The 10,779-nt window shown below is 48.4% G+C and overlaps 1 protein-coding gene across 7 annotated transcripts in view; it reads left to right on the top strand.

Moving 5' to 3' along the window:
• Positions 1–10,421: 10,421 nt before the first annotated feature.
• Positions 10,422–10,779, top strand: part of CTIF (cap binding complex dependent translation initiation factor) — a 236,618-nt gene continuing 236,260 nt past the window's right edge. For 3 of the 7 annotated variants that reach the window (XM_023750852.1, XM_023750850.1, XM_023750853.1), the window contains exon 1: positions 10,426–10,615. The gene's annotated coding sequence lies outside the window, so the exon portion shown is untranslated. Of the gene's footprint in view, positions 10,616–10,779 lie in introns of all 7 variants that reach the window. The other 4 variants (XM_023750849.1, XM_023750847.1, XM_023750851.1 and 1 more) reach the window with 4 other exon arrangements.

Here is a 10,779-nt window from a genome sequence, read left to right as displayed (position 1 = left end):
TGTAATACTTTCAACAATAAAGATAAATTTTTAAAAAGAATAGTTGTTTGATAGTTGGGTCTACAAATCCTTTTGTAGTTAGTTGGAATTCTCAAATGCTGAAGTGAGCAAATATTCCCCACTATCATTATCCAGTAATCAAAATCATTTTAGCAACGTGATTTGGCTTCGTGCTGTGCAATGGATGTGTTCTGGGGGAGCTATATATACATCACATTGTTATAAATTAATTCCTATTTTAAATGAATGGGGAAAGCTCATCACAGAAGAGAATAATTCAGCAAATCCTTCTACAAAGCAGTCATTCCATTATATGAATAATCACCACCAAATTTAGTTCTCTATGAAGATAAAATGTTCAAATATAGGGGTGCTTTTTTTTACATATGGAGACTGAAGGCGAACATTTGGCTATATTCAATTCCTCTTTTCTTCTTTAACATCATCATCATTGTCTTCATTGTTGTCTGTTGTCATTGCCAGAAAAGGCACTAAATTTTAGAAACGTAAGAAAAGAACTGCAGTACTAAAGCTGTCCTGTCCATTCATAAGCAGGTCTCATGCTGGGCTGAGGAATCCTGTAGCCTTCTTCAGTGGCGTATCATGATTAGCTGAGGATATGACTTTGGGTAAATCTCCAATTATCTAAACTCTCTGGGCCTCCGTTTTGTCATCTGTAAAGTGGGAATGATAGAGTTCGTGTGAGAAAGGAGATAACTAACATGGAGTATTGTGATGGTTAATTTTATGTGTCAACTGGCCTAGAGTTGCTCAGGTAGCAGCATTGAAATTGGTAGACCCAGTAAATCAGATGCCTCACCAATGTGTGTGTGGGGGGGGCGGGGCGGGGGGGTGTCATCCAATCTGCTGACGGCTCTCCTAGAACGAAGAGGCAGAGGAAGGGTGAATTCCATCTCTCTGCTAGAGCTGAGACATTCATTTCATCCTTCTCTTGGACATTGCTGCTCTTGGTTCTCAAGCCTCAGATTGGGACTGAATTACACCACTGGATTTCCTGGGCCTCCAGTTTTTGGATTGTAGATCCTGGAATTCCCTGGCCTCCATAATTGTGAGAGCCAATTCCTATAATAAATCAATAAGTCTCTCCTCTCTCTCTCTCTCTCTCTCTCTCTCTCTCTCTCTCTCTGTGTGTGTGTGTGTGTGTTTCTGTTTCTTTGGAGAACCCTAATACAAGTGCCTACCACATGCTATTCAATTAATGTTTGCTATTATAATTTATAATTGCTATTACAAATAAGTTATGACCACCTCACACCCAATAAGGATGATAACTATAAAAAAAAAAGACACAACAGAAAATAACAAATGTTGGCAAGAATGTGGGAAAATTGTGACCATTGTGCACTGTTGGTGGTAAAGTAAGATGGGGGAGCCACTGTGGAACAGTATGGTAGTTCCTCAAAAACTAAAAATAGAATATTATGTGACCCAGCATTCCACTTCTGGGTATAGAACTAAAAGAATTGAAAGCAGGAGCTCAAAGAGGTATTTGTACACTCATGTTCATAGCAGCATTATTCACAATAGCCAAAAGGTGGAAGCAACCCAAGTGTCCATTGATGGATGAATAGATAAACAAAATATAGTAGATACATGCCATGGAATATTATTCAGCCTTTAAAAAGAAGGAAATTCTGACAAGAGGCTGTATCATAGGTGAACCCTGAGGACACTATGCTAGATGAAATAAGCTAGTCACATTCAGGACAAATACTGTACAGTTCCACTTACATGAAGCCCCTAGAGTAGTTAAATTCATGAGACAAAAAAATAGAATGGTGATTACCACGGGCTGCGGGGAGAAGGGAACAGCGAGTTGTTGTTTAACGGATATAGTTTCAGTTTTGCAGAATGAAGAGGTCTGTGAATGGATGGTGGGGATGGCAGCACAACAATGTGAATGAATTCTGTGCTGCTGAATTGTACACTTAAACACAGTTAAGATGGTAATTTATGTTATGTGTATTTTACCACAATTTTATTAAAAATTTGGGAAAAAACAACCTATACTTCTGTTATCTGCAAGAGGACGAGACCTCGGTTCTTCTTGAAGGAAAGATTTCAGTCAAGAGACAAAATGCAGCAGAGCAAGCAAGAATTTATTGGTCGCAGCAAAAGCACACTCAGGACTGAAACGAGGAAGGGCCCGGAAGCAGCAGCAGGAGAGCCTGGGCCGGGCTGCTTTCGCTCACCGGGAAGTCAGAGAAAAGGGGGCCTTGTGGAGGTTCGGGGGTTAGCCGGGAACGAGCTGCTGCTGCCCATTGCTCCCCTGGTTGCAAGTCTCATGAGGTCCCTTGGGGTTAGGAGATGCATGCCTGTGGAGGAAGAACAGGGGGAAGGGAATGGCATGGGTATGCTCCCCAGAGCGCACGCTGGGTCCTTCACCTGGAAGGGTTTTGTTTTTTTTAAATATGTTTTTATTGATATTTTTCTAGAGAGAGAGGAAGGAAGAGAGAGAAAGAGAGAAAGATCAATATTGCTTGGCTGCCTCCTGCACACCCCCTATTGGGGATCGAGCCTGTAACCCAGGCCTGTGCCGACTGGGAATCAAACGATGACCTCCTAGTTCATAGGTCAACGCTCAACCACTGAGCCACACCACGGGGCCAGAAGGTTTTTATCTCTCTCTTGCAGGAAGGGAATCTTAAAGGAGGTCTCAGGGGAGGGTCTCAATAGACTGTTCATCAGCTTTCCGGGTGTGCTCTTTCAGGATCGTGGTCTTCGCTGATGGTTCTGATGCAAGGACGGGGGTCACTGGTCATTGCAGCTGGACCTGAGGCAGCCATGGCGTCAGGTGTCTGGTTCTGCTGCTTTTCTGGGCCTGGAGCTGAAATACAACTGAGGCCTAGATGTTATCTTTAGGGAGGAGAAGGCAGGGGGTCCAAACCACATGACCAGCCATATGCTAGGGGAGGAAAGGTGACCCTGGGGGCGAGGTCCTTGTTTTCCCAGTTTTGCCCCTTGCTTTCCGCCCTGGTGATCTGTACCTGGCACATCGGCCTTGCTTGCTCATGTCTGTCTAACTGCTCATTACTATTCTATGACTGGGGGTTTTCTGTACCTAGGAAATGGGAACACACCAGGCGGAAGGAGATTGTAGGGAACAGAGGAGTGACAACCTAGGATGTGCTTTGGTGGAAATGAGCGTCTGCCAGAGCTCACAAGTGGACCGATCAGGGCGTGCTTGCATTTCACATTATTCCTGGAGCTAACCCCGCGGCCCAGTGGCTCCACAAAGCACAGCATACCTGTAGGTGAAGACCTGTGTCCAGATAACTGCCGCTTCCAGAGCTAGGCCCTGCCCAAGAAGCTGGTATTCAAAAATTACAGCTCAATTGAGAGCAGAGGAGGAGTTCACTGGTGTTGGCTTAGTAATTAAATTACAAGGTGATTATTAGTCTGCTCAGGCAAAAAGATTACATCTGAGTACTTTAAGTAGTCTAGGACTAAAACTCCCAGGGGAAGAAAAGAAAAGAAAAAAAAACCTGTAACTAAATTAATGCCATTTTTTATAGATGCCCTCCGTGACCATAAGGTTGTCATGGCAACATGCCCTCTGAAAGGGTGTTTGATAAGGCCTGAAATAAAGTATGTATAGCAGAGAGAATTGTACATCTTATCTCTGTATCAGACCAAATGTGTTTGTTTGTTTGTTTTTAATCCTCACCCAAGGATATGCTTAGAGAGAGAAACATCGAACGGCTGCCCTCCATACACTCCCTGACCTGGGATCAAACCTGAAACCCAGGCTTGTGCCTTGACCAGGAATCGAGCTGGAATCTTTCTGTGCAGAGGATGATGCTCAACTAACCGAGCCACTCCAGCTGGGCCAAATTTGTTTTCCAAGGTGGGGGACAGGTGAACTGTCACAGGCCTGCTTCCTCTCTTCTGTGGCCCCTCTGAGGTTCTAGTGTAGCCAGCCACCTCTGCTGCTGCCCTGTAGGGAGAACAGCAGCCCAACATCTCTCCACATTGCTACTTTCCTCTGGGATGGTCTCCCATTCAACTCCAGCCAAATCGTATCTTACCTTATTTTCTAAAATAACAAACAAACAAAAAACCCCAAAACGCCTCTGCCACCTCCTCCAAGCAGGCTTCCCTGATAAACTGGCAGATAAATGGTCTCCAAACCAGAGTCAATTTAGTCACTTAACGTTGCACAGTGCAGAATTTACAGAAATTCACCCAAAAAATACAGCAGAGCCCCGATTTTGGTTTAAGACAGCACAAAATGAATTCAGAAGCTTCTTATATACTTTATTCAAGTACCAAATTTGATCAAAGAACCAAACTTGATCAAAGTAAGTCAGTGGTGTGAACATATGAATACCACTAACACATTCCAGAAAAGTTGCTAGCAATGCAAGATTCTGTCAGACCTGATGTTGAATGCACCAGAGGAGCTGCTATTTAAAGAAAGTATGCTTACTCCTTTTGTAAAGACATGATCATCTCGTAAAGTGTCTTTTGTGTAAACTCCTATTTTCAGATACTAAGTATATTTTAGAATTTAAAAAGCTGTCTCCAATTCTTTCTGGGAAGAGTGGAGTGTAAACAAATCTGCTATCAATATCGTCAAAACAGACACAGAGGTGAGGTGAGTGTATTTGTTTCTGAACGTGGGTGAGAGAGGGACAGAGGTCAGCCCTAGGGCACTGGACGCCTGACTCCTTCTTATTCCCCAGGTTCTGCTGACCTCCCAGAGGTCATGCTGAAGGTGCCCTTGATGATTACCGGGATCTTGGCTCAGGCCACTCAGAAATAAAATCTAGCCCTAGCTGGGTAGCTCAGTTGGTTAGAGCATCGTCCCGATATGCCAAGGTTGCAGGTTCGGCCTCTGGTCAGGGCACATACTAGAATCAACCAACGAATGCGTAAATTAGAGAAACAACAAGTTGATCTCTCTCCTCCCTCTCTCAAATCAATCAATCAATAATTTAAAAATAAATAAATAAAATATAAATGTACCCCTTTGGGCCACAAAATATAAACTGGTCAGATTTTTATCCGGGGTCTCACATAGCCTATCCCCAGTGTAACAACCAAAACAGCAACAATACTAACCAAAAATAAAAGCTAAGCTTCACTAAGTCCCTACAGTGTGCTAAGTGCATCACACACATGATCTCATTTAACTCTGACTGGCTCAGCTGATCTGCTGAAACCAGGGCCACTTAAGTCCAAGCCTAGCCAATGGCCTGGTGTCCCTGGATCAGATGTCTACCCCTGGTCCAAAAAGCCTGGCTACCCCCTCCAGGGTGAGGTTTTTCTAGTGTGCAGCTGGGCAATGAAATGTGTCTCTTGCAGAGATGTGGGGGGTGTATCTTTGCCCAGCTCCTCATCATGAACAAGGCCATCTGTGAATGAGATGCTCATACCACTGAATGGTGAGGTCTGACCCTGAACTCTCAGGGACTTAAAGAATTCCTAACTACTCATGGGTTTCACTTACTGTCCTTGAATCTTGCAAGACAAAATCTGTTTGTCTTCTTCTGTTCCTCTACGGACTTCAGGGCACTGTTTAATGAATATTACAAACCCTTCCTGTTCTGCTGGAATTAAAAAGCTTTAAACGCATACTTCTGGCTATTAACTTTACAGCTTCTTTTGCCAGCTAGATTGTAAACTTCTTGAAAGGGGAACTTCAGGTTGGGAAATAATTTTAGAGATTGTAGAGTCCAACCCTCCCATTTTACAGGTGAGAACACTGAGGCCCAAAGAGAGGAAATGTCACACAGCAGGATAGGGTCAGGTGGGGCCTGGAAACCAGTTTCACACACTTAGTTCCCCATGGTGCATTGCGATGCCTTATGCATAGCATGCTCCCCATAAAATATTTCTTGGTTTATTCTTAGCTTTTGCTTTTCTCAAGCTCATTGTTCTCTATGGATGTCCCTTCCTCCATCACCAATTTCAACCCTAGAGGATCACTTTCCATCTGCCTTTCAGGCGTTGGTCTTTGGAGTTGTGTAGTGGAAGCTGAGATGAGGCCTGGTGAAACTCAATCTGGTTCTATCAAGCCATTATCTCTCTAAGCCAACACCCCAGTAACAGAGCGTAGACACTAGACCGGTAACTTCCTTCCTTCTGTGGGGTCAGTGGCCACCAAACTGATACCTGATGCGCCCACTCTGCAGTGTCCACCTGAAAACACAACTTCTGCAATGTTTCCCAGGCCAATGCTGGGCCACTGTTGACCTCTTCACTATGGGAAGTCATAAATGGATCTAGTTCTACTTTCTTCCCAGAAGCCTTCTCTGACCAGTCCAGCCTTCCAGGAACCCTTTGTTCATTTACAATCACCCTTACACAGTGTAGCACTTCATCAGTTTTCCTATCATCTCATGGGTACCAGCCTGGTCCACTCAGCTCCTGAAGGCAGGTAACTTCTCCCCCAGCACTGGGGTGGACTCCCACCAGGCCTGCAATAATTGTGTTGACTAATGGAGGAAAGGCTGGTAGAAGGAAGGAGAAGAAATGGGAAGAAAGGAGAAATATTTCTTTTTGCTAATATCTTAGGGAAGTGTGGATTAAGTAAAACAACTGCTTAAAACAGAGAGAAACATTCTGGCTTTTAATTTCTGGGCTATGTGGTGACAAATCAGAAAAAGCAACTCTTGGCAACTCAAATCTGCCGCAAGTAAACCAATTCCAGTCCAGTTCATTAACTCGCACCCAGCAGCAACTCTGACCCCAGCCTGCAGTGGGGCATCAGATCACCCCAGAGCAGAGGAGGAAGGACATGCACGAAGGACAAGGAAGCACCAGCCCTCCCACACTGGGGACTCGGTCTGAGGGACCTGCAGAGCCTTCCTCTCAAAGACCCCCATTCCAGCTGGGAATCCGCGTCACGAAAGGCCATTTCAGAGAGCTCTTGATAAGAATACAAACAGGTAGGAGTTGCAGGAGAGAGTGAGAAGACTGTCTTATCATTCAGTGAAGGTATTGGGCTGGAGGAAAAGCAGAGGGCCAGGTGCTGAGGATCTGGAGAGCAGGAGATATGTTTTAATAGGCAGGGAGAAGCCTTGTGGGAGCCCAGGACATGCCTCGAGTGGGGACATCATTTGGAGGGCCTTGGGCATCAGGGTGGGGAGAGGAAACGCACAACTACTGTGGACTGGTGAGGGTTCGGAGCTGGGCCAGCAGGAGTTGAGAACTAGAACTGAACTGAGCCTCCTTGAAACAAACCTTTTAATTTCTGGGCTATGTAGTGACAAATACATCACGCATGGAGATGAGTCACCCCCAGAATCCTATCTGCAGCACCGGCTCTGCTGGCCTGACTGTAGAAGGAAAATTCAGGGATCATTCTTCTGGGCCAGGAAGACCCTGCATCAAAGAAAGGAGTCAATAATCACTGAGGATTTGCTGAGACAGATCCAATTTAAATAGGTTAGGGCCTTTGGTTCTCACAAAGCCAAGAAAGGTTGTGGACTAAGCTGCCCAAGGTCACCCTTGTGAAGGGTAGGTAAGCTGCCCAAGGTTACAGATCCAGGAATGTCATTCCTGGGATGCAAACCCAGGCTGCTAACTCCCAGACTGTGCTGTCCCCACTGGCCCTCTCACTCCAGGCACACCCCAAACAGAGGTGTGTCCTCCTCATGGTTGTTTTGCATGTAGCTCAGCCTCTCATTGCCTCTGGGATGGATCCTGTTCTCACCTCTGGGGGTGTGACTTAAAGCAAAAGCAAAACCAAGACCCAGACAGTTCCATTCTTCTTTCCTTGCAGGTGGCGTGCCTCTCACACAAATGTGCAAACCGCAATCAGCTGGGTGGATAGACTCTGGTACTATTATTTCATATTTTGCAAACTCAGGAAATGCTCCAGATGCAAACTCAGGAAATGCTCCAGATGTTAAAGCATAAAAATAGCACACTGCTGAGCCAACCAGGGGGAAGAGTCAGGTGTGCTTAAATGCGAGGTCCTTTGATGGGAGTGGGGATGGTTGAAAACCGGACCTGACACCCAGACAACTGGCTCCTGGTACCCACTCTGCCTCCTAGGAATGCATGACTGTGGGCCTGCCGTCTCCCTCTAAAAGGGAGGGGAAGACACGCCTGTGTGCCCTTTGGTACAAGAATTAAATGAGCTGCTCTATAGGACGGGACTGGTTTCTTTCTTTTTTTTTTTCATTATTATTTACTAACAGCCAGGCTATTCCATGTTTCACTAATTCTCTTAACAACTTTAAGAAACAGTTGTTTCTGTCCCCATTTGAGAATAACACAGGCACAGAAAAGTCATGTAATACTCCTAAATTCACCCAGCTTTCAAGTGACAAAAATGGGCTAACGCTCAGTTCTATCTAACTATAAAGTACTATCTGACTACAAAGCACACCATACCATCCTGGATTCTGCTTTGCTTTCTGTCCAAGGTTTGGCTCATGCTGAGCCTCAAGACTGGAGCACAAGCTCTCCACACCAAATGAAATCCCACTCATCCTTCAAGGCCACTTCAAGCCCCACCTCCAGTGAGCTGTCCGTCTCCTTCTGCTCTCTAAGCTCATCCTCCACCCCCACACCCTCTGCCCTGCCAAATTGCTGGGACTTTCAGAATTTACTGTCTTCTCTCTCATCTGGGGCATTTGTATTCTGTAGCCTTTGTCAGATGCCTACCAATGCCTTTGCCTTTGTTTAAAAACCTCCTCCAGGAAGCCTTCCCTGATCCTCCCCTCTCTCACCTCCATCCACCTTCCATCCTGGTTGGCTGCTTCACCTGAGGGTTCCCTAGCACTTTGTGCTTATGCCTATGTTAAGTGTTGACTTATCCCCTATACTTGCATTGACTATAATCCTTACACCAGACTTTGAGCTTGAGGGCAGGTACTGAGGGTCTTTCTTATCTTAGCATTTCCAGACATGTCCTGTCTGTAGAAGTGCTCACCAAATGTTCTCTGAATTAGTAAATGGATTTCTATGGCAATTACACCATGTCACCCAATTCCTCCAAAGAGTTGATAATCCCTTGCTTTGGAGGGGTGTGAAGCATCCTTCTCCTGAAGGCCTCTCTGTGCCAAGCTCAATGCCAGGCACCTAGTAGGTACCCAGAAAACACTGGTGATTTGGTTAAGCGATTACCGAATGTTCCATTGTATTGAATTCTCCCAGCCACCACGTCCCCTGTCCCAGCCCACAGCATGGCCAATGGAAAATTAATTGGTTGTAAAGTGCATATCCAATTACAACATCCTGCCCCTGCCACAGAGATGTTCAAATGTTAATTATAACATGCATCTCAATAACAGACAGCAGCATTTAATGCAGCATTAATAACGCCACTTGGGCCGGCCAATACATACACAAAGCTCCCTTTTATCTGCCATTAGGACAGACTTTGCACTTTAAGCGCCTAAATCCTCATCCTTAAAGCATTCCTGTCCCCAAAACCAAACCTTTCCCCGAAAGCCTGGACCGCGCCTAAGCCCTCAGTTTTCCCTACGCAGAGGTCCGCGCCCAGGGCCGCGCCAGCGTCCAGGGGCGTTGGGCGCGGGTTTCGGCGTCGCTGCACTGGGATGCCTCGGATGCTCACGCGCATCCCGGCGTCCCCGCGGCGCCGGGTTCTCCAGTGCCCGCCATCCCGGGAAAGAAAGGCGAACTACATTACCCAGCAGACCTCGCGCCGCCTCTTTCCTTTCAAGTCTTCGCACGTGGCCGGAGGGGAGGGCGGAGCCTGGACGTCACTCTCCAGCATTCTCTTTCCTTGTGTCAGAGCAGGGCTATATTTTTTTCCTTCCTCTACTCCCTCCTCCCCCCCACCTGCCCCTCCCTCCCTCGTTCCCTTCCTTCCCTCCCTCCCTCCCTCCCTTCTTGGCTGGGGGGTCCGGAGCCCGGGACCCCGAACCCCCCTCCCCTTGCCCGGACGCGCGGAACCTCGCGGAAGGAGTCGGCTCTCGGGGAGCCTCCTCCCCTCCTTTCCCCCTTCCCGGGCCCCCTTCCCCCAACCCCCGAACCGGCTTCGAAGCGGGGGCCAAGAGGAAACCCCGGAGGGGAGCATCCTCTCCGTCAGCCCCCCCCTCTTGTAGTCACCGCAGCTGGCGGACGGATTCGGGGACCTGGGAGGAGGGCTGCGTGCCGTGCGCGTGCTTATAGGTAAATCCGGGAAAACCGCCCGAAACAATTAGCCCCTTCCCCCTCCCTGCGCCGGGGGCAGCCGGGCGTCCGCGCTCAGCCGTGGTCCTCCTCTCTGTCGGGGGTCGCACTCCTCGGGCTCGCCACTCCCGAGGTTTGCCCCTTCCCTCCGGGTGCCCCGCCCCGCAGGGAGCCCTGGCCCTGGAGCGCGGGTGGGGAGGGGTCCCCAGGGGCGCGCGGCTGGAGCCCGGCTGGCGTTGGACCCGCGCGGTGTAGCCGCTGTCATGTGCCGGGTTCCGAGCGGGGGGAGGCAGAGAGCGAGCGTGATTCCTCTCCCTTTTGTTTTGAAGCCGCATTGGCTGCAGCCCGCAGTTGGTGGAGTGGCGGCCGAACTTGCAGCTGTTCTGACCGTGCTCCGCCGAGGTAGGAGCGCGGCGCCCACAGCCGCTCTCGCCGGAGGCTGCTGCCCTCGCGGCCGCAGGGGGACCCGGCGAGAGTCTCCACGCCGCCCCTCCCTCCGCCGGTGAGTGATTGTGTCTGTGGCAGCGGCCGTGTGTGTGCGCGCCCGTCCCCGCGGGCTCGGGGCTGGCTGTCGTCTAGACAGTCTGCACCCTCCCTCTGTCCCCGGTGAGCCCGCGGGCCGCGGGGGCACAGGGCGTGGGAGCAGAGGAGGGAATCCATTGCGGT

The sequence above is a fragment of the Myotis lucifugus genome, unplaced genomic scaffold, assembly GCF_000147115.1.
Source record: "Myotis lucifugus unplaced genomic scaffold, Myoluc2.0 scaffold_16, whole genome shotgun sequence".
NCBI lineage: Eukaryota > Metazoa > Chordata > Mammalia > Chiroptera > Vespertilionidae > Myotis > Myotis lucifugus.
The sequence above is the reverse complement of the archived record's forward strand: the minus strand, read 5'-3'. Positions and strand labels throughout refer to the sequence as shown.